Raw genomic sequence first — 24,689 nt, forward strand, 5'->3', positions numbered from 1 at the left:
TATAAAACATAGCACAAATAAAAGAAACGGCAGCTCTGTTATTACTTCATGATTCAGGTAGTTAACCTTTTTAACTGAAACCAGAGCTGCAGGAACAATAAAACTTGTTCTGAACTGTAAATATGCTCCCTGAAATTTTATGACTGCTGCAGTTTATGATCCTGGGAGTTATTTTGGCATCAAGTGAGGGGAGGTCATTACGAAGGCTGCCAGGTGATAATGGTGCAATGACCCAAAAAGTTTGTGAACCAGTCAGCAGAAACTACTTCACTCAGCATGTGATCACCAGCAACACCTCCACAACAGTCACCTTCTTGTACCTCCCTCCACCTCTTATGATCTCTTGCCAGACTTAATAAAGGGGATGACCAACCTTGAAAGGCTAGGTTAAGTGAATGTCCCACAAACCAGAGAGAGCTGCCAAGTATTAACAAGTGAAGCAGGTGAAGCCATGAGGGTGAGGTATTATGATATCCACCAACAATTCTCGTTACAAACAGTATGAACCAACACTCGGACAAACGGAACACCCTTACTACCATAAATAGTATTTTACAAATTTAAAATGTTTTTACAAATTTAAAATTCCCTCATTTTTATTTTGCTTAAATTCAAAATTCCGTAACACCGAGCTCCATGTAACGTAACGTGACATTTGTACCCTGATTTTACAGTTACAGTATTTTAAATGAATTATAACATTAAAAAACACCCTATTATAATTCTTCTCTCCGCCAGGCTCCTCAACACCCCCCCCCCCACGTCTCTCACCACCACGTCCCTTCACCTTAACTTTGGTCTTCCTCTTGATCTCCTCCCTCTGATGGGCTCATTCCCGGCTCTTATGGTCGCCTCCCTTCCCACATGACTGATCCTTGTTCTCTCATCTTATTGCTATACTTGTCACTCCTACTGGTACTCTGATGGCCTCGTTACTGAACCACTCCCTTAATAACACACACACACACACACACACACACACACACTATATCTCTTCTCTTACAGTACGCTGCCTCCTTCCCACACACAGGAGAGAAGCAAAGATAAAAGTCAATAGTAATCTAGTCTGGAATTTCAGTACTATGTAAGTCTTACGGTAATTTATGCTGATGGTTTAATGTATTTGGGTGAGTGAACGGGCACAGGGTGGGTCTCTCTCCATCAGGCAACACAACGTATATATTGCTGCCAGTCTCCACCACTCATCTGTTGACTTCTCTCAAGCATCAGTGCCTTAAATCAACATGGAACAACGCAGCAATGATCCAGGCAGAACACCACATAAAAATACTAACTAAAAAAAAAGGCGCATTTATTGGCTCATATTCAATATTTGGTGAATGGCGCATCGACTCGGGAAGTTTCTAGGAATTTCGTGGTGATGGTAGGGTAGTGTGTAGGTATTCCTCTTCACCTTCCCTCGGGCGAGACTATATATTTTACTGTATATACTACATACAGTACATACGATATTATTCAGTGTTACGGAGAGAGAGAGAGAGAGAGAGAGAGAGAAAATATGCCCAGTGTATTTTTATAGTTAGTGAAATATGGTGGGAGGAATACGTAGAGTTATGGCAGCGTTTTAACCTAACCTGAAGTAATTTATGGACTTACTGTTTTCAATGTATTTCGATATTTTTTATTTATTTAATTTTTTTTTTGGGGGTGGGGGAGAGTTTGTGATAAATAACACCTATAATGTGAAGATTAATAACGAATATTTGCTTATATTACCCAAATAATAAAATAAATAAATAAATAAATAAAAAAATGTAAATAAGGTACCAGAAGTAAGTACAAGAAATCACAACAACTGAAGTACAGGTAAAGTGAGGTTAATGAGATATATTATTACCTGTGTGGAAATGTTGACTTTGCTTTATTCACTCCAGTTTATTCCTCCCCTCACTCACCCTCTCATCTACCCACCTCCCCTACCCTCTCACCCACCACTCGCCCTCTCTTCACTCTCTCACCCACCCTCTCCCCAATCACCTCATCCACCGTCTCCTCCCCTTCCATCCAGCACCTCTCACAGCGCCACCCTTCTGTTCCACCTCCTCTCCTTACTCTTCCACCACCCTCATCTTCCTCCTACTCCTCCTTCACTCCAAGCACCCTCCTCTTCCACTCCCCCTCCTTCTCTTCCAACACCCTCCTTTTCCACCTCTCCCAGAAACTCCCCCCTTTCCTCCCTTCCCACACCAGTTGCACCAAACGATCATCTACGCCTTAGTATTGATATATATATTTTTTTTATATCTTGAAGTAACAATCATATTCTTTCCTCCTTTGCCCCAAGTAGTGATTCAATTTCTATCTCTAATTACCCAATAGGCCATCCCTCAGGGCAGCGGGGAATATTCGTGAGGGGAATATTCGTGAGGGGAATATTCGTGAGGGGAATATTCGTGTGGGGAATATTCGTGTGGGGAATATTCGTGTGGGGAATATTCGTGTGGGGAATATTCGTGTGGGGAATATTCGTGTGGGGAATATTCGTGTGGGGAATATTCAGAGGAATATTCGTGAGGAATATTCGTGGGGAATATTTCCGTGAGGGGAATATTCGTGTGGGGAATATTCGTGTGGGGAATAATCGTGAGGGGAATATTCGTGAGGAGAATATTCGTGTGGGGAATATTCGTGTGGGGAATATTCGTGTGGGGAATATTCGTGAGGGGAATATTCGTGAGGGGAATACTCGTAACTTGAATATATACAGACATTTTCACAGGTACAATATAACTCAGGAGGAAACGTAGAAATGAATTGTTACAAACGATGAGAGGGGGAAATATACACACACACACATACATACATACATACATACATAACATACAAAAATACTTATACATACATATATACACTCACCTGATCTCTCTCTCTCTCTCTCTCTCTCTCTCTCTCTCTCTCTCTCTCTCTCTCACACACACACACTCATACAGTTGAACAGTATTACAGGTTTAACTTTCCTAACTTCTGGTGTGTACAATAATTATAGGTGTCATAATTACCATCGTATAATACCCACCATGTCCCAATTATATCACTGCATTATCCCTTATCCTCGACACCGGTACAGTTATAGACCTTCTGTCTTTAGTTATGTTCACTATCATTAAAACCACGACTTTGGGTTATATTATTATCCCTTAAATTATAGTATTCACCGCCCCTTAAACCCTAACCCCTAAAAACCCTAACCCTTAAAAACCCTAAAATGACCATATACACTGGCCCCTTAAACCTGACCTTTACTGACCTTTCAATAAGCTATTTTCTCTGGCAATTTACCATTAACCATAACCAGTAATGACCTTAAAGTAGCCACGGTCACTGGTTAAAGGGAGGTGTCAGTCTGGTGGTACAATAGTGAACCAGTGAATAGGAAATAAACACTGGTTAGTTTTTATTGAAGTCTTCGGTATGGATTGCACAGCTGACTGGCTCACTCGTTTATTCATTCACTGAGTTATTGACTGACTGACTGACTGACTGACTGACTGACTGACTGACTCTTTCGTTCCCTGACTCCAAGAAAAAGAAAGAGAAGAGAAGACAGACACAATTCTGATCTACGTGAACAAATAACTCTCTCAGTTACCCTCAGGACCCCGGGTCAGGACACAGACGGTCAGCACTTTACACCGTGTTATGAGGAAAGTTGTACCCCACCATGATCAGCACCTCAGGCGACGACCACATGAGTCCACAACCTTACCTGGAAACCAATCACAGAAGTTAGATGTAGATTACTTTTTGAAAATTTCCAATTATGTCGAAGGTGAGGTGAGGCATCTGGTGTATTGTGTGTGTGTGTGTGTGTGTGTGTGTGTGTGTGTGTGTGTGTGTGTGTGTGTGTGTGTGTGTAAAATTCCTTAACTGGACGACGGATTGTGCACCTGGCCAAAATGTATTTATGTTAGGTGACCTGAACTTAAAGGCTGTGAAAATCCCAAAGATGCTGTTGACGCCATTATCGGGGTAAAGAATGTTTATACAAAGATCATACTGTATGTAAATGAATCTATATCATAAATCTAATATCTTACTGTTAAATATAATTGTCTCGTTCAGCAGAAATTCTCCACATAAAGCGGTAAGCACAGGTGAGTGGCTCCTGGCAACAGAGGTACAGCAATTGACGAGCGATTAAATCAGAAAATCACCCAAGTTTGCCGCCATAATATTCACCGTTTTCATCCAATTAGTGAACTCTGGTGGACACGAATGACCGCGTGGACCAATCAGCTCACAGTTCAAGGTAGTGAAGGACCATTAAGCTGAGAATGGAACGGGAATATTTATAATATGTTATTAAGATTTGACCGAGTTTCTTTGTCAATGCTGCTGCCTGTGTGAGATTTTGTGCATTATGGCATTATTATCGTTCATGGATGGTAGTACAAGCACACACACACACACACACACACACACACACACACACACACACACACACACACACCGTTGAGAAGCAGGTGAGAGAACCCTGGGACCTCCTTGACGCTGGTCCACTACCTCATGTAGAAGATACTCCCCCCCCACCTCCAAGTAAACACCTCCACCTCCAAGATATACCTCCACCTTTAAATTATACCTCCACCTTCAAGATATACCCCCACCTCCAAGAAAACACCTCCACCTCCAAGAAAAACACCTCATCCTCCAACACCTCAACCTTCAAGAAACAACTAGACCATCGAACTCTAAAAATGACCAAAACAGATTCCTCGACCTCGCAAGAATTTCCTCGAGTATCAAGTAAAACGGCTGAGGTTAGGTGGAAGGAAGCGTGGTGGTGGTGGCAAGCCAGTTACTCCCGGGGAAGCTGTCAGGTCCCCAGTATTTACAGTGTGACGGTAATATTCGTTGTGGCAGCACCAGGCCGCCCCCCCAAGAGTCCCACCAGTGAGGTAAATTATCCACACTGTATTATATCGTAAGTCAGCCAAAGAGAACGGCCAAAAAGGCGATGAAAGTCACCATAGTATCGCTGGGGAGGAGGGAGGGAATTTATTGATAAGACACACACACACACACACACACACACACACACAGTTATCTACACCAAACAGAGGGAAATGAAAGAGGGCGATAGAACAGGAGAAACTGCATAATAAGATGAAAATGAGAATATGTACAGATATTAAAGACGGGAGAAATGTCAATAGACTCCTTCCCTTGACACCATGAGAGAGAGAGAGAGAGAGAGAGAGAGAGAGAGAGAGAGAGAGAGAGAGAGAGAGAGAGAGAGAGAGAGAGAGAGAGAGATGATAAAGACAAATAATACAATGACTGCCTTGTAAATAACACACAAAGGAATTCAATACAAATGAGATGATGTAAATGAGGAACACAGAATGAAGATATTGGTCTCTCGAATGTTTTTGTAAATAAGCAAAAAAAGTGTAAATGTAAATAAGTAAATGTGTGAAAATTAATAAAATTATAAATATCCTGTAAATGAAACTGTGGATCTGTAAATGTAAATCGTAAATAAGATAAAGGGATTTATGTGTACGATGATAAATGAATAAACGGTAAATAAAAGAAATATAAATGTAAGTTAAAAATAATGTAAATAACTGAGAAACTAGCATACTGTAAACAAAAATTAAGTGTAAAAAAATGAACTGTAAAAAATCTTGAATTCTGGAAGACGTGAAATATGTTGAATGTTGGGAAGTTTGTTTGTTTGTTTGCCATGATTGTGTTTGTTTACTTTGACGCTGAGAAGAGAGTAAATATATAATGAGATGAGATGTGTGTGTGTGTGTGTGTGTGTGTGTGTGTGTGTGTGTGTGTGGGAGTATGTGTGTGTGTGTGTGTGTGTGAGTGTGTGTGTGTGTGTGTGAGTGTGTGTGTGTGTGTGTGAGTGTGTGTGTGTGTGTGTGTGTGTGTGTGTGTGTGTGTGTGTGTGTGTGTGTGTGTGTGTGTGTGTGTGTGGGAGGAGTGTGTGTGTGTGTGTGTGTGTGTGTGTGTGTGTGTGTGTGTGTGTGTGTGTGTGTGTGTGTGTGTGAGTGAGTGAGTGTGTGTGTGTGTGTGAGTGAGTGAGTGTGTGTGTGTGTGTGTGTGTGAGTGTGTGTGTGTGTGTGTGTGTGTGAGGAGTGTGTGTGTGTGTGTGTGTGTGTGTGTGAGTGGAGTGTGTGTGTGTGTGTGTGTGTGAGTGTGTGTGTGTGTGTGTGTGTGTGTGTGTGTGAGTGTGTGTGTGTGTGTGTGTGTGTGTGTGTGTGTGTGTGTATCGATGTGTTTGCCTTACAGGTGAGGTAATCAGTTGGGCGGTGTGCACAGATGAGAGGTGAGGCATAAATTATCCTCAACACTCCAGTAACTTAGTGAGGTGAGGCTGCCTAAGACTCAGTAGGAGAAGGTGTAGATATATTATAGGTTAAATTAATACTTTACCCTAACCTAACCAAACCCCAACGTAACCTAACCTTAACCTAACCTAATCACAACGTATCACCGAAACTCATCATGACTCCTCGAACTTGCCGTAATTCATCGTAACTCACAGCTTCGTGACAAGACTCCACTAATGAGGTACCCGGGGACCTCGCACGACAACGAGGGTGTTAGGCTGATGAGGTACTGTGAGGTAGTTGAAAAGGAGGAGGTATGAAATTAGTTATGGATTCAGCAGGTGAGAGACGACCAGGTATAATTAATTAGTTAGGGTTCTTAATGGTGCATTACGAAACTTCACGCCATTAATTAGCTCAGGCTCGACTCCTGGTTGTGAGGCGTCATGAGGCGTTGAATCACTACAAAGTAACTGAGAGATGTTACATAGGTAAATAACTAACTGGACTTCTCAAATTTGTTGTATAATCTACCTGTGGTTAATTAGGTCAGGCTAAAATATTAAATTAGTTGTCAGGTATATAATGAGTTTAATTAATCTACCTGGGTGTTTCTCTGGTACTCTCAGGTAGGGCGATGTCTCGTTAGGGGCAGTGCGGATATAGCATACTGTAGGGTATAACTTTTACTGAATACCAGGAAGAGATGGGACTGGCAATGTACCCAACCGCATTCACTCCCCAAACTGTATATTTAGGTACCTAGTCAAAGGATGGTTGGATGGGCAGAAAAAATGGAGGATAGTGGAGGATGGAGGGTAGTGGAGAGGATGGAGGATAGTGGAGGATGGAGGGTAGTGGAGAGGATGGAGGGTAGTGGAGAGGATGGAGGGTAGTGGAGAGGATGGAGGGTAGTGGAGAGGATGGAGGATAGTGGAGGATGGAGGGTAGTGGAGAGGATGGAGGGTAGTGGAGAGGATGGAGGGTAGTGGAGAGGATGGAGGGTAGTGGAGAGGATGGAGGGTAGTGGAGAGGATGGAGGGTAGTGGAGAGGATGGAGGGTAGTGGAGCAAACAGAAACATCGACCCATTATTTGTCCACCAGCTGACACGATATTACCTCACTGAGACCGAGAAAAAAATTTGGACGGTTTATTTTCCTCCTGCCTTCCTTCCTTCCTTCCTTCCTTCCTTCCTTCCTTCCTTCCTTACCCACCTCCTTCGTCTCTCTTTATCTCTCCCATTCGTTACCTCCTCCTTCCTTCATCTCTCCTTCTCCTCTTTCCCTTTCTCCATACTTCCCTTCCTCTTCCTCTGTCTCCCTCCTCATCCACCCTCCCTTCTTCACTCTTCATCTTCTCCCCCTCTCTTGGCCTCCCTCCTAATTTCTGTTACTCCTTATCCTCCATCCTTATCTCCATCCTTTATCCCCCTTCCTACCTCTTTCATCCTTTTCTCCTCTCTTCCCGTCTCCCCTCCTTCTATCCCTCACTCCTCTTCCTTCCCTCTTTCTTTCTCTCCCTCCTTCACCTCCTCACCCTCTCCAATCCTCCCCTTCTCACCCTCCCCCCCACTTGTGTTTTTGGTCCATATTAGACCCGTAAAATATTCTTGTGTTTGGTTATGATTTTTGAGAGAGACAGAGAGAGAGAGAGAGAGAGAGAGAGAGAGAGAGAGAGAGAGAGAGGAGAAAAAAAGACAATAAAATAAGGAAATGAAATAAAACTAAACAAAAGCAAAAAAAAAAAAACTAATACAAGAAAAAATTGAAAGAAAAATGAAAGAAAGAAAGAAAGAGATTTAACTCGATCCAATTACTCAGGACAAATCTACATAAATGTCTAGGATGAGTCATGTGTTCACTTCACAGTCAGGTAGTAAAACACTTTACTTCAGTCTGTCCTCAATAACGTGATATTTATGGTAACTTTGTGTGTGTGTGTGTGTGTGTGTGTGTGTGTGTGTGTGTGTGTTAGATCACGACAACTCGAAGAAACAAACACCAGTAAAAAAAACAAAAGAAAAAAAGGTACGATAAAACAAAAGATAAAAAACAATAGTAAAACAAGAAAAAAACAATAAAATAAAAATCAAATCAGGTAAAGTTTAGCAGAGGCGACTGACGATGAGAGTAGTAGCCCCTCTCCTACCCTCCCTCCTCCTTCCTTCCCCTCCTCCTACCCCCTACCCTCCGACCCCTCCGCCCCTTCCTACCCTCCCCACTCGCTCCCTCCTGATACCTTTCTGCCTCCTTCTTTACCTCCTTGCTTCCTCTTCCCTCCCTCCCTCCCTCTCTCTCCCTCTGCCAGCCTCTCCCTCCCCCCTTGCCTCCCTCTTCTACCCGCACCCTCCTTCCCTCCCTCCCTCCATTATAAACCAACCCCCTGAAGCTCTCCCATATGGCCCATACACAAGATGGCGGTGATCTCAGCAGTTGGCCTCGATGGCACAACTTCAGATCTTACGACAACGATAACAACAGAAACCCGGCAGCTTATGACCACGGGTAAGGACTCTAGGACTCAAGAGACTGTTCCTCCGACGATAAGAAGAGTCCTACTTGAGCCTATGAGTTGAGTCTTTGATGGGAGGAAAGTTGTGTTTGAGTTTTATCCGGCAAGCGTAATAGGGTCACTTAGGGTCACTTTAGGTCACGGATGATGGAGGCTGAGGAGGCATTACTAATAATCTTCACCCCTGTAGGAGGAGGGAGGGTGTGGGTGAAGGTTGGGTGTGTGGGTGAAGGCGCTGAAGGCGTGGATGAGGGTGTTGGAAGCATGGGTGAGGGGGCGGAAGGCCTGAATGAGGGGGCTGAAGGCGTGAGAGAGAGAGAGAGAGAGAGAGAGAGAGAGAGAGAGAGAGAGAGAGAGAGAGGAATATTTCCACTGCACCAATTTTCTCCATCAAGGATTCATACACCTTTCTAACACACTAACTTTCTACCTGGTCCTCGAAACACCTATGAATCTCTCATAACGAACCACCGAGACTCGAGGACGAACCACTAAACCTCAAGAACGAACCACCGAGACTCGAGAACGAACCAACAAGACTCGAGGACAAACCAACAAGACTCGAGGACGAACCAACAAGACTCGAGGACGAACCACTAGAATTCCAATTACAGATTCCGTCGCTCAAGGGGGACCATAGATCACTTTACCCTACTGAATAATCATGGCGGGAATCGTGGAGTAGGAATCTTGAGAGACTAGGAATATAGTTAGAGTTTGGAATCACCATTGAACACTGATGCTACGTGTTACAATTAGTGGATCCTTCGTTAATCAAAGGTGGCTTGGCGGTAAACAGTGAATAGGAGGAAGAAAGCCAGTCTATGAAGCCAGGGTGATTTGAATGGTAACATCTCTTCATAATATTTAAAGTCCACTGTCAGTCTTATTTTTCTGGGCCACCATTTGAGAAGTCGATTAAACCTGTCAAGCCAGTTCAATAATCTAAAATCATTCACACCAGCTAATTCTAGTAAGCCAATTACGCCGGTGAAGTCAGCTAAGCCGGTTAACTCACCCAAGTCACTTAAGTCAGCTAAAACATTCAAGCCAATTAAATTTGTTAAGTCAGCTAAACTAGTCAGGCCATCCAAGCCAGGTAAGACAACTAAACCATTTAAACCAGGCAAGCCATCTAAGCCAGGTAAGCCAACTAAACCAGATAAGCCAATTAAACCAGATAAGCCAATTAAACCAGATAAGCCAACTAAGCCAAGTAGGTCAAATAAGCCAAGTCCACCGATCAAGCCCTCCCAGCTCACATACATAGGGACAATACATACCAGTTAATTAAGGCCCAACTACCGTAAGATAAGCAATTGACACGGGGTTAATCTCTCCCTAATTCCTCGAAGATTAACACTGGTGATTAATAACGAGATGGCTGTGCTGTGATTACCTTACGAGGGTCAACGAGTCCAGGTGATAAATAGTTTCATACGTGTTAGTTATTGTTTGTATTTTTTATTAAGTATTGTGAATTTGATGACGATTGAAGTGTAATTTCTTTTGTGAACTGTGTCGTGAGTAGTGTGTGAATTGTGTGGTGATTGAGGTGTGCAAATTGTGTAAATTGTGTAAATCGTAATAGGAGTGAGGTGTGTAAATTGTTTTGACTTGATTAACATTTTGTAAATTTGGGATTGATTGTGTAAATTGTGTAAAACTGTAATAGCGTGTAAAATGATTAAATTGCGTGAACATGTTTGAATTGTGAGAAGTGTGTAAATTCTATGAACTTTGAATAAATTGTTTAATGAATATAAATGCAGTAAATTGTTCAAACTGTGTAACACAATATCCAAACATGTGATAATATTTTACGTAAACTAATAAACTTCGCATATCGAGCCAAATTCGGTCAGCTACGCATATTTACGCACATGTGTGTAAAATTGTGCAAAAACGTGTAAATAACGTTAATTGCATAAACACTGCATCATCAGTTACCGTGGTCCTGCTCTCAGTGTTGTCATCGAGAATTACCTGTTGATGACATAATGCCAGCGCCGACACACTGTTTACCGCTCCGCTAATTAATGGCTCCCGCTGCTGCAATGTGTTGACACAGAACGCTTTTATCGAGACCTAAACATTTACACCTAATCAGAGGCGATGCAACGTTGTGTGAGTGCGTGCGTGCGTGCATGTGAGCGTGCATTTGTGAGTGTGTGGAAGCGGGGAGGGAGTGCCGTGCCAGTACCAATCTAGACGAAGGGGTGGACAACTGACACCTAGTAGGAACAAAGGTGTAGGCAGCTTCCATTATTGAACTTCAGTGTGCAGATGACCTCACCCTTGTCGCTCACATCGAACACCTACAGGAGATCCTGAACCCCCACAGTGACACTTGTGCATACATCGACCTTAAGCTGCACACGTTTGTTATGTGTGTGTGTGTGTGTGTGTGTGTGTGTGTGTGTGTGTGTGAAAGAGAGAGAGAGAGAGTTTATTGTAACAAAGTGGAGCTTTGTGGAATATAAATTGTTGTTTATTTCATGTAACCTAACCTACCCACACAAACCAGTGATACTGAACCGTTTCTAAATATTCAGAATTTAATTACCGTCAACAGCAGCAACATACGAGGTCTTATTCTTTACAACATGGCAGCTGTGCAAACAATCAAGGTTTGGAATTAAAGCTTGAAATATTTATACATATATCAGCGAAAGACTTACGAGAGAGAGAGAGAGAGAGAGAGAGAGAGAGAGAGAGAGAGAGAGAGAGAGAGAACAGTACCTAGTGACCTGCTGTAGTAACCCTATGAGTGAGTGAGGGAGGCCGCCACTGTAGATAACCCTCATACACACTAAGGCGCCAACTTACGATGGCCGTTAGGACGTCTGCCATATATAACAACAGAGGCAATCTCGCTCCAACAGACCTTGCAGCTTACCACTTTCTGTGATTTGTTGAGACACCGAGCTTGAGTATACCAATGTAACACCTATTTTTTTTCTTTTGTATTGTTTTTTCTTCACTTATTGCCTACGTCTTTTATTACCTTTATTATTATCTTATTCTATTTTTCTATTATATTTTTTGTATTTATCATCAGTATTATACAATCATATTTATCAACACTATAACATCATATTGTGAAGGTACATAACCACAACCTCTCACAACTAACTACAACACTACACTTCTAACTACAACAACACACTCCTAACTACAACACCACACTCCTAACTACAACACCACATTCCTAACTACAACACCACACTCCTAACTACAACACCACACTCCTAACTACAACACTACATTCCTAACTACAACACCGCACTCCTAACTACATCTCTGCAAAAATAACACATCTCCAAAAATCCTTCAACAATACCTAAATCAATTTCTAATTCTAAATAACTTTCCTTTATAATCTATTCAAAGGTAATTTATTCTATCTGATGTTCACTTGGACAACTTATTAATAGGTAATCAAGGTAATTTCCTTGGCTACTCTCAATGCCGTAAGTCAATATAGGTTTCTTTCTTATAACCACGGATATGAGGGTGGGTTAATATACAGTGTAAGTGCCAAGGTGCCAACTCAGTGATTAAATGGCTTCTTTGTTTATTATTATTATTATTATTATATTATTTCATGTCTGATATTCTGTTTGTATATCTCTGTCATTATTATTTTTATTATTATTTTATTTTATTGTTGTTATTTTTTTTTTTATTTTTTCTCGTCTATATTTATTCATTACTATCATTATCACTATTATTTCTTTTCCCTATATAAATTTTCTTCTTGTCCCTCATATATAAATAATTTAATTTCCCTATGGTTGAAATACCATATAATTAACCAACAGCTATACAATGATGTGTTTATATAGACGTCCATGCCTTACTTAATCGGCCTACAGTAACATACCCATTTAGCCTTAGAGAGACTATAGTGGTCATTAGGCTTCGCCTCAGCCCTTAGTCTGGATTAGAGGCGAGGAGAGAGGAAGGGAGGGTAAGAGAGATAAGAAGGAAGGAGAGAAAGAGGAAACCAGGGTGGAAGGAGGAAGGAAAATTGGAGAGAAGGAGACAGGAGGAGATGGAGGGTAGAAAGGAGGATGACGTGGGAGGAGAAGATGGGCGGGAGAGAGAGAGAGTGGAGGAGAAATGGGAGGGGGAAGGGAGAGGAGAGTAAAAGGCATGGAGACAGAGGATGAGGGGGGCCGACAGAGGATATGAGTAAAGGGAGGAGGAGAGAAAGGAAAATATGAAAGAGAATTATCTTCAGGCCCCAGGTATTACTCTGTCCTCTCACTCCCAGCACCCAAACACAACATCCCAGACAAAACCCACTAGAGGAAAAATGTTACTCGGGTATAATTAGGCGAATGTTGAATGTTCTCTCCTCTCACTATAGAACGGGAATGTGTGTCGAGTTCATATTCAGGTTCGAAACCACAAAGAGGTTCTGAATGTTAATTTTGAATACGATGTTGATATGAGAATGGTAAAGTCTCAATGTTATTTTGATGTTATTTTGCATGTATGAATCATTGAGAATTCTGGATTGATGTATAGGTTAGGTTAGGTTAGGTTAACTTCTGAGGGTATTGGCCGTGGACTTAAATAGATCGCGACACCCTCATTGGTTAGGTTAGGTTAGGTTAGGTTAGGTTACGTCCAGGTTATATCATAATTCGTATCGACCACAATGGCTGAATAAGTCCTTCACCTTCCTTCTTGACACCCAACACGAACCCTCCAACTAAGTTTTTCCATACGCCCTAATTGTTTTACCTCCACACGCCACCCACGCACTGTTCTATTAATTCACCACCTTTCCTCTCCCTGCTGCCACCCACGCCCCTTCCTCCTCTACCACCCCGCCCTTCCTCCTCTACCACCCACGCCCCTTCCTCCGCTACCACCCACGTCCCTCCTTCCCCTTTACCCCTTTGTCTATGTCTCTCCCTCTCCCTCCGACCACACACACACACAGTCCCTACGCCTCCTACAGAGTATGGCGTGGCCACCTCAGTTAGCTCAGAGTCATTAACCATTCTCTGGGAACCTGTTTATGACACCACTAACTACTGACACTCTCTCTCTCTCTCTCTCTCTCTCTCTCTCCTATGTCTGTATGTCTCTTTGGATTTCGTTCTTGGACTTTTTTTATGTCTCTTCCTCTCTTTGTCTCTTTCCCCTGTGTATCTCTCTCTTAGGATTCATACTCGTAGGATATACATACATAGGACTTCGCCTACAAGCTCGCGCCGTTACACTCGCAAGATTACATGTGTAGGATTCCAGTAGAGTCTTGGTCTTATTATCACAGGATGACTTTACCGATTCAACCCAGATATCGATGATAATCTTACGGATTCGAGTGGAGATCGCAGTAATCTCAGTCTTAATCCTTCTAAGACAGGCAATCCAATCTTACTTATTCGACTAGTGATACGCCTTCATGATGATTCGAACAAAAGTGCAAGCAGTACTTTACGAGTCATTAAAAAAAGTGATTCATTGTATTGATTAGATAAAAAAACAATACAATGAATCGACTAAATGTTACGAGACTTGACGAACTCGACAGCGACAGACTTCGTTATTGATGCTATCTAGAAGTGATCCATTTTCTTAAGTATCCCATCAAGATTGCAATTGCACTGGTTGATTGACCTTATTAATGACTGATCTAATATTGAAATACTCACGGTTGGCTGGTCTTATTAAAATCACTATACACAGTTCCTGGAGAGTTGCCCCTACGTTTAGTCTAATTTACTTCACACAGTTTAACAACATTTTGAGCTGTTTATAACAAGGTTGTCAATAAAGTCACCACCGCCGCCGCCGCCGCTGTGAAGATCATAATATAACAGACAGAGACAGACAGACAGACAGACAGACAGACAGACACAGACAGACAGACGAACAGCAGAATGCGATGGTAGTAGGTAGTAGGCAGCTACCAAACGGAAAGTACTACCGCCTGGGAAGATATTGGAAGCATAATGTCTTGTCTAATGGTAGACCCTGCTGCCATATGGCATCACAAAAGTTGTGACCAAGTCCCAGGTTGCTGATCTGACTTTCTGCCTCATTTACACACAATTACAGGGTCTCAATTGTTTCTCTTACTATTGACAACACAACATACAAATATTGATTTACTCATTTTTTTTTTCATTTATTGTATTTCTTTATTATTATCATTCTCATCATTATTAATTTATTTTATTTTCAATTTTAATATTTTATTATAAATTTTATTTATTATTATTATTATTATTATTATTATTATTATTATTATTTTATTATTAATTATTATTATTATTATTATTATTATTAATGTGTATTATTATTATTATTATTACATTTTCGTCCCAGGCTGATATTGGGTCAGTGACCTGTGTCCGGGTGGGCTAATCCCCGTAAAAAAAAAGAAAGAAAAAGACATTCATCGACCAATCCTCACCTTCGCTCCCGTGATACACAAAGTTAATAACAACAACAATAACTACTAAAATAACAATAAAAATAACACACTATCATAAAACATCTAAGTCACTACAAACAAACAAACAAACCACAAAAATATTCAAGGAAAATTCCTGTTTTTCTTTCTTTTTGAATATTTGGGGTAAGGGGATTATTTTGTTGTGTTTCCTTGGTCGAGTGTTTATTACCCATAATCCACCTGGCTCAGTGTGGTTGTGGAGGTGGTGGGTGGAGGTAAGGTAGGCAAGGAGGGGTGGAAGAGGAGGGTGGAAGAGGAGGGGTGGAAGAGAGGTGGGGGGTGGGAGGATTACAACAGGTACACACTCTTCAGTAATCCAGCCAGGATCGAGGTAGGAAAAGAGAGAGAGAGACTTTGTTATTTTCTCATTATTATACAACATTTATTATCACAGTTCACAGTTTAATTCAGAGCAAACTCAGCAAACAACAGTCCTAGCCCCCCACACACACACACAGTCGCATCAAAGAAAAATCCTCCTTGGTATTCCCAGTCACTACAGAGACTGGCGTTTAGTGACACTTGAGCTGAGGGTGAAGGTGGTGGTGGAGGAGGAGGTGATGTGAAGGGGACTGAAGGGGAGGAGAAGGAGGCATGGAGGAGGATGAAGAGGAGGAGGAGGAGGAGGAGGAGGAGGAGGAGGTGGTGTGGAGGAGGAACTAAGGGAGGAGCAGAAAACCTCATCATGTAGACATCAAATAACTTCTGCTGAGGGATTTTCCTGGTGGTGTGTGTGTGTGGTGTGTGTGTGTGTGTGTGTGTGTGTGTGTGTGTGTGTGTGTGTGTGTGTGTGTGTGTGCGAGGCAGGTCAATCTACGTAATATTAATTTTAATAATAATAAAAACATAACAAGTACAAAAACAACAATAATAATAATAATAATAATAATAATAATAATAATAATAATAAACATTGAGCTTTCGACAGCATATTCATGAAATCTACCTCCTGTAATTATAATATGATAATTACGTAAATTATGCAAATTAATCTGTTTTTGGGACACGTCATTAGGTTACTGTAACAGTAAACCTCTAAAATTATACAGTAAAATATAAACAAACAGACAGACACACACACACACTGCATCAAGACATCACCCTAAGCATCACCACCCTCAACCACCACCCTCATCACCACCACAACCACCACCCCTCCACCACCACCCAACCACCACCCCATCACCACCACAACCACCACCACCACCACCACCCCCAACCACCACCCTCAACAACAACCATCGTCATGCCACATCAAACAACTTTGATACATCGTCAACGTTGGAGTCATGGCACTTTGTTGGCAACTCGTCATGGCAACACACTTTTTGATGGTCATGGCAGTGGCATGGCTTGGCAGGGCATGGCAGGGATGGTCAGCTTTGGGTCGTTGGCAGGGCTTGGCACGTTGGCGTTTGGCTGATGGCTTTGGATGGGGATGGTCGTTTGAACACACACGACGAGAAGAGGAATAAAGGAGGAGAAAGAACGCAAACATATATCAATGGTAGATGAAGGACCTTTTTTTTACACAAGGAAGCAGACCAGACAGTAGGTAGACAGGAAACGTCTTATGCTCGTTAAATTCTCACCGACATACAAACGATTTTAACCCTTTTATAGCTTCTAATGGTGGTTTCCGCGTGTGTGTGTGTGTGTGTGTGTGTGTGTGTGTGTGTGTGTGCGTGCGTGTGGTGATTGAGTGGCGATGCAAGATAGCGCCAGGATATCACGTGATGACTTGCTCGACCAATAACGTCAGACCTACAATAGTTTGAGACCGATTTGGCCAATCTCATCTCTACTCTCTGGGTGCTGGGTGTGTGGGCGTGGAAACGTGAGAGGTAAGCCTGGGATGGACGAGGGAGGAGAGAAGAGAGGTATTTCTTGACCGGCTCTTTTTCTATGCTACAAACTACAGTATATATGGTAATAAAGACTACCACTTTGATGTCTACAGAGCCAACAAGAAGATTATCATATTGAAATTTTAATACTTTGAAAATAAAACATGACTTTATTAACATATATTCATTATACTTTTTGATGTAGTTTTGTAACTTTTTTCAGCACGAAGGTTTAGAATCGGAAAGATAATTTGTAATCACCATATACAAATAACCATATACATACATACATACATTACATACATTACATACATACATACATACATTACATACATTACATACATACATACATTACATACATACATACATACATACATACATACATACACAGACCGGGTCCACACACACACACTATTAAACACTTTATTCCTGCGTCCCTCAGCACGACCCACGACAATCCTCTAATCCTTGAATCTCAGAACAATCCTACGGCGTGTTTCTCTCTCTCTATCTCTCTATCTTTTTCCTGTCTTTCTCCCTCTCTCTCTCTTTCTCTCCGCACCTTTCACCTTTCACTACAGTCTCTCTCTCTCTCTCTCTCTCTCCTCCTAAGATTAACGAGAATAGCACAGATAACTTTCTTTTAGTAAGCACAAGTCATCGCCCTGTACTCGGCTTCACTATGTACAGATCAACACTACTGTATGTTATTATATTTTGTTTCGTCTATTCTTGGTGTGTGTGTGTGTGTGTGTGTGTGTGTGTTTTACCCTCAGACAGTTACATACACAGCATCTCCTTCCCACCTCTTCTTAACCTAACTCTCCCCCACACCCTAACCTCCAACACACACACACACACACACACACACACACACACACACAGACCAGGTTTTCACTCACAATATTCAACATTCATCACCTCAAGTAGAGTCTGTTAAGGTAATATTTTCAGTGTCAATACCTGGCTTGTTATTAGGGGGCGAGAGGGGTGAAGGGAGTGAGAGGGCAGAGGGGGAGGGCGAGAGGGAGGAGGGGCGAGAGGGAGGGCGAGGGGGGGCGGAAGGGGGCGGAAGGGGGGCGGGGCGAGGAGGGGGCGAGAGGAGGGGCGACAGGGGGGGCTAGGGGAGTGAGGGGAAAGGGAGGGGAAGATGAAGAGGTGAGTAAAGTGTGGGGGAGGGTGGGACGGGACAGGGAAGGTGAGGGAGAAGCAGGGGGTGAGGAGAGAAAGGGGCGAGACAGGGAGGCAGGGAGAATGAGGGAGGCACGTGGGAAGAAGGAAGGTGGTGTAGTATCATGGTATTCCTCCAGCTTCAGTTTCAGCACTCACTCACTCACTCACTCACTCACTCACTCACTCACTCACGCCCTCACGACCACTTCCAGGTTGACTTATAAATGTAATATCCAAACTCTTCATTCAAGGACAAATCCATAAAATGAAAATAACAGAGATTTCAGGTATAATGATGATAATGACGTATTGTTAAGCTTCTTTCCAAAAATAAAAATAAGTTCACAAGTATATTTTTCACCAATTACCTACAGAACAAAACCGGTTTCCTTACAAACAAACTGTCTTGATAAATGCTGTGTTAAACATCTATTCACTTTAACGTCCACAAATTTTAAGTTAGGTTAGGTTAGGTTAGGTTAGGTTAGGCTAGGTTAGGTTAGGTTAGGTTATTACTTATTTGCGGGGAATACCATTTTCAATTTATTATATTTATACAGTATATAGTTAAATTCCTATATACAGGGTGTCCAATAAGTAACCTATTACCCGTGGAAGAAAATAACCTTATGTATATTAATAAAAATACAACACATAAACACAAACGTCCATCTTTTTTACACAACAAAAACCAAGAATAAGAGACAAGTGAATAGATAACAGTTGCATTACTTATTGAACACTCTGTAGATAATTAAATACTCGAATTAGTCTTAAATTTTCCCGGGAGAATGTTAACGTATCCTTAGTAAGACATGTGATGATCTTGTTGTAGTCGAGGACCTCTATTGACGTCACGAATCAGGATCAAGACAGATAAGTTTTTTTTTTCCACGAGATATTTGTTGTTGTGTGTGTGTGTGTGTGTGTGTGTGTGTGTGTGTGTACAGACAGACAGACAGAGAGACAGACCAAAATTAATCTAAAACCGAATTTCTTGCCCCGATAATCCACAGAGTTCCGGCGTTTATCCTTCCACTTAACTGGGTATTAGAAAAACCCATTAGCAACATTAAGAATGCCTTGTGCAATTTCGACAATACCCCCTCCCAACCTCCCTCCCCCCTACCCTAACCCTTCAACCTCGTGTCGTAATTTAAGTAGTTAGGGGGCGCTCATCCACAACTAGTTAGGGGGTGGGTGAAAAAAAAAAATCTTACAATTTCTGGGAATCCATCTTTGTGGCGCAGTTTAATAGGAGAGGTAGTTAAAGGCGTTCCCTTACATCTATGGGGAGAAACCGACGTGGGATTTTGTGTGATTTTGTCTCTCGATAATTATAAGCGATCTGTCTACACATTGTCGTTCTGTCCCTCCACATAGGCGTTCTGTCTCCACATACGAGTTATGTCTCTCCACATTAGGCAATGTCTCCCCCATGTAGAGGCGTTATTTCCTTATAAAGACATTCTCCCCTAAAACACACATTTATCTCCCCCCTCTGTCTCTCCCCTACATGGGCTCTCACCTCCCCATATGGGTATCCTTCTCCCCAAATGGGCTGTCTTTTCCAAATGGGCTGAATTTCCTCCACATGGGCTGTCTCACCTCCACATGGGCTCTCTCTCCCCCCAACATGGGCTTTCTTCTCCCCCACATGGGCTCTCACTCCGCCACATGGACGAGCATTATCCTGGCCACATATTGCGTCTAATTATCTAACAGGACCTCAAGAGCCAATTAGGTGTAGGAGGTTACACGAAGCCAATTCCCCGTTAATGGAATGGAGATTGTCATTAATTTCTGTTCTTATTTTCCTACCTTGACAGTCTCCAGAGAGCAAGAAGGGTTTAGTTTTTTCTTTCTCTTCTCTTTCTTTCCTATTTTTTCTCTCCCTCTTCTCTTTCTTTTCTTCTATTCTTATCTTTCTTTTCTTCAATGTGTCTTGTTTATATCTTTTCAGTTTTATTTTTTTATTTTTTTAGTTTTCTCTCTCGTCTTTTGTTATTTTTTTTTATTTCGTTTTTGTTACTTCTTCTTTTTTTAGTATTGCGTTTTTCTTCATTCTTTGTACATTTTCTTTATTTCACTTTTTTTTTTCATTTTCACTCTTGGCTTAACTATTTTTTTCTCTATTCCTGTACTTATTTCTTTTCTTCATTATTTTCTTATTTTATCCCATTTTCTCTTAAGGTTGGAATCACTCCTAATGGGTTAGACAGGTGGGAATCCATTAATCCTGGGGTCCATTAGTTATTTAGTCTTGGAGCCTATTAGGTCTAGAGCCCATTAGGTCTACAGCCCATTAGGTCAAGAGCCCATTAGGCTTGTAAACCATTAAGTTCGGGGCCAATAATATTTCAGGCCAATTAGGTTTCGGGCCCATTACACCTTGAGCCCATTAGGTATGGGGCCCATTAGGTCTAAGGCCCGTTAGATCTAGAGCCCTTAGGCTTGGGATTCATTTATTTTGGGGCCCATTAGCTTTGGGGCCCAATAGGACTGAGGCCCATTAAGATTGAGACTTATTAGTACTGGGACCCCATTACATCAGGTGCCCACTAGGACATGGGACCATTATAACTGGGAATCGTTTAATGGGCAGATTATGTCAAACAGCCAAACAGAGCTGACCCCTTTAAGTTGTCGCCCGTGGCCAGCAAGCGAGGTAAAACACACAGGCCTTGAAAGTTATCTATTATGAGAGAGAGAGAGAGAGAGAGAGAGAGAGAGAGAGAGAGAGAGAGAGAGAGAGAGAGAGAGAGAGAGAGAGAGAGAGAGAGTTATACATCCCTCTCGTATCGTTTACATTACTCTCACCTCCCTCCCTCCTTCCCCCTTTAGCCTGGGTTTAAACGCAGCAACACGTTCGTAGGTGGTCAAATATTTCTTCTACACTTAAGACCCATCAGTGTGTATTTTTCCCACACCATAAAATACAGAGTCGAAATAAATAAATTTAACTTAGGATCGAAAGGAAAAAAAAGAAGAGAAGTTTTATGTTTACGACTTGGTGGTGTGTGTGGTGGGAACTAGTTTGTTGCGTCTCTCTCTCTCTCTCTCTCATACACACACATATACACCCATCCTCTCATACACACACATACACCCATCCTTACACACACACACACACACAATACACGACACTCAGAAGAAGCCCAGTCGTTTAAAATCATCGCCAACACAAAGGAAAAACCACACCCCTTTTTTCTGATAGTCGTCATAAATAAAAACAAACGCAGGAGGCTCAGACGTAGGATAAGAGGGAATGTGAGGTCTAGACTACACTAAACCCAAACACATACACACAATATTCACTGTTTACTCTGATAACATTGCCAGAGATGCGAAAATTGTTCCCTTTGTTTGTTTTTTGGGTTTAAGAGAAGACCTAAAACGAAAGCGCATCACTATAGATTACGAAGAGGAGTTTCACAGATGCTCTTTTGTTTCACGTACTAAATATCTAAAACTGAACCGATAGGCACAATATCCACTATTCTATTTGATAGAAATGTGAGTAAGATGAAGAAAAAAGTCCAAATGCAATTCTTGGGAAGGAACGAGAAACAAAAGCGCATCGTTGTACCTTACTTACTGGAGTTTAAACAGATGCTCTTTTGTTTGTTTTTTCAAAGCTCCAGAGAGGAGGAGCATCGCGTCTATTGATTCTCTTGATCTTATATTCGCTGTGATGGTGATAATCGGAAGGAGGAGGAAAAGGAAGAGGAGAAGGAAGAGGAGAAAGGATGAGGGGAGAGGGAGGGAGGGAGAAGGGAAAAGAGAGGAGGGAGGAGTAGGAAGAGAGGAAGAGAGGGAGGGAGGGAGGAGGGAGAACGCAAGTAGAAAGGTAATCTGGACGAAATACACATTAAATGAGTGTCTCGTTTCCTTCAGAAGCGTCCAAAGGGGTGACGGACGTAAAATGAGGAAAAAAGGCAATGTTAACAAAAAAAATTTCCTAGAGGTGGCTTTAAACTGATTCAAATGTGTGTGTGTGTATTGAAATTGTGTGTGGTAGTAGTAGTAGTGGTAGTAGTGTGTGTGTGTGTGTGTGGTAGTGTGTGTTTTCTTCTCAAAGCCCTAGAAGTTAGCCCCAACAGTACAGATAGAGTGGATTAATGTGTTTCCTATGTAACCTCACTAAACTAATGGCAGTCACAGTATTATTTCTTCCCCAGCTAAGGACGATCTGCCTGAGCTTGATTTTTCGCCCTGACACAACTGACTGACTCTTTGGCCACACAGTAAAATTCTTCTCTGTCATGTTTTGCAATTTTACATAATCAGTAAAATTGTAATCTATCTTGATTGAAGTTTGTCGATTAGTTTTAATGTGGGTTTATAGAACAACAGACGTGTAGGGAGATGGTTTAAGCTGGTTTACCTACACGCTCCTAACACCACACCTCACCAAAGGACGTCTCCTCGCTCCCTTTCAATTTCCTCAAGGTGATTCGCTTTCAATGAATAATTCTACATAATACTTTCATTAAATTGCTTTCTTATACACTTCAAGATTCTGATTTTGTGTTTTTCATTTACTCTTTTTTGTTATGCATTCCAGCTAAATCTACCATTTAATGAAGTACGCTATTCATTACCTTTCATTTTACAACAATCGTCTCAGTGTATAATATTACATACGTTGGTTCCGATGGGAGGCAGAGAGGTTGGATGGTTGGCTGGTAGGGAGGTAGGGAGGTTGGCTGGTAGGGAGGTAGGGAATGAAGAGGAAAGAAGGAAATTAAGTGCGTAGGAAGGAGTAAGGGAAGTGGCAAAGAAAGTAGTAACTGAGAAAGAAATAAAGAAATTTTTTACCCTGGTTTTTATTCACAGTGTAGAAACTTATTTTACATCATTAAAACTTGTTGACTTACACAATATAAAATTTACATTGTATAATTTGATTACAGTACATAATTACTTCAGTGTACCGTTAACTTTCTACAATGCATAATATTTTCAGTGTATAGTTCAACAGTGTATATTCTTTCTAACTCGTTTAGTCTTTCTACAATGTATAATTACCCTAGTGTATATGTTCTACAGTACATAATCTTTCAACGATGGATAATAATTTCTACAGTGTATAATCTTTCTAGAGTGTTAAAATTATCCACTGTATTATAACATTCTCACAACATAAAGACACATTGTTTTTCACTGAGTCTGTGTTGTCCATCTGTGTGCTTATACCAGATAGTCTTGACGTGATTCATCTCTACAAATGTACAAAACAAACTAGAGTCCGTGCAAGAATCAACATGGCTGGGACCTAAAGCTGCTGGTCCCACAATCGAGTTAGGTTAACTTTATTGTACTTAACCTTGTTAGTGTAGTTCTGGTTCCTTTAAGAAAACCTCATGTGTTGGAGGGACTGAGGGAGGGAGGAGGGAAGGAGAGAGGGAGAGAGGGAGGGAAAAGGCAGGGAAATGAAGAGGAAAAAAGGAAATGAAGTAGTTAATGTGTGTGTAGGAGGGAATAAGGGAAATGAGAAGGAATGAAGGAACTGAGAAGGAAATAAAGAATATAAGTCATTAATCAACGTAGAGAGGTGGAAAGAAAATACTAACGAAAGTGTGAAGGAGGAACAAGAGGAGAATGGGGAGAGGAGAGAAGGAATGGTGAAGAAGGAAAATAAGCAATAAATGTAAGTATGGAAAGTAGGAAGAGAAAGTGAAACCGAATCTGTATAGAAAGGAATAACGAAACAGGATTAAGAAGGTGAAAGAGAAAAACGAAAAATAAGAGAGAAAGAAGAAAAGAAAAGAAGAGTAAGAAGAAAAAGAGAAGAGAAAGAAGAACTGAAGAGACAACGAAAAAATAAAAACATAATATTGAATGCGAGAAGAAAGAAATAAGTACAGTAAACTAGAGGAAGAGGAGGAGGAGAAGGAGGGGGAGGGGAAGGGGGAGGAGGAGGAGGAGGAGGAGGATAAAAACAAGAACAAGAAGATGAACAAGAACAACAACAACATGAAAATTAAAAATAAATAGTAGATATAAGGAAATGAGAAGGGAAGAAAATGAAAAAAGAGAGAGAGAGAGAGAGAAATATATATAACGAGGGAGTGGGATGATGCAGGGGAAACACTAAGAAGAGGAAACACGAATGAGGGAAGAGGGGGAAGAGATAATAATAAAAAAGAAATGGCAAGAGATAGAAACGGAGAAAACGTATTAAGAGACGCTAGGGAGAGAAAGAGAGAGAGACAATGCAGGAGAATCATTAAAGGGTGAGAGTGGGAAAGAGGAAGGGAGATTAAGTAAGAGGAAAAAAGGATAATAATTACCATAGATAGAGGAAGGGAAGATAAGGGCAGTAACGCAGGAAAAACTTAGTCGCTGATAAGTCGAGGATGTA

This window comes from Homarus americanus, unplaced genomic scaffold (assembly GCF_018991925.1).
Source record: "Homarus americanus isolate GMGI-L3 unplaced genomic scaffold, GMGI_Hamer_2.0 scaffold45562, whole genome shotgun sequence".
Lineage (NCBI taxonomy): Eukaryota > Metazoa > Arthropoda > Malacostraca > Decapoda > Nephropidae > Homarus > Homarus americanus.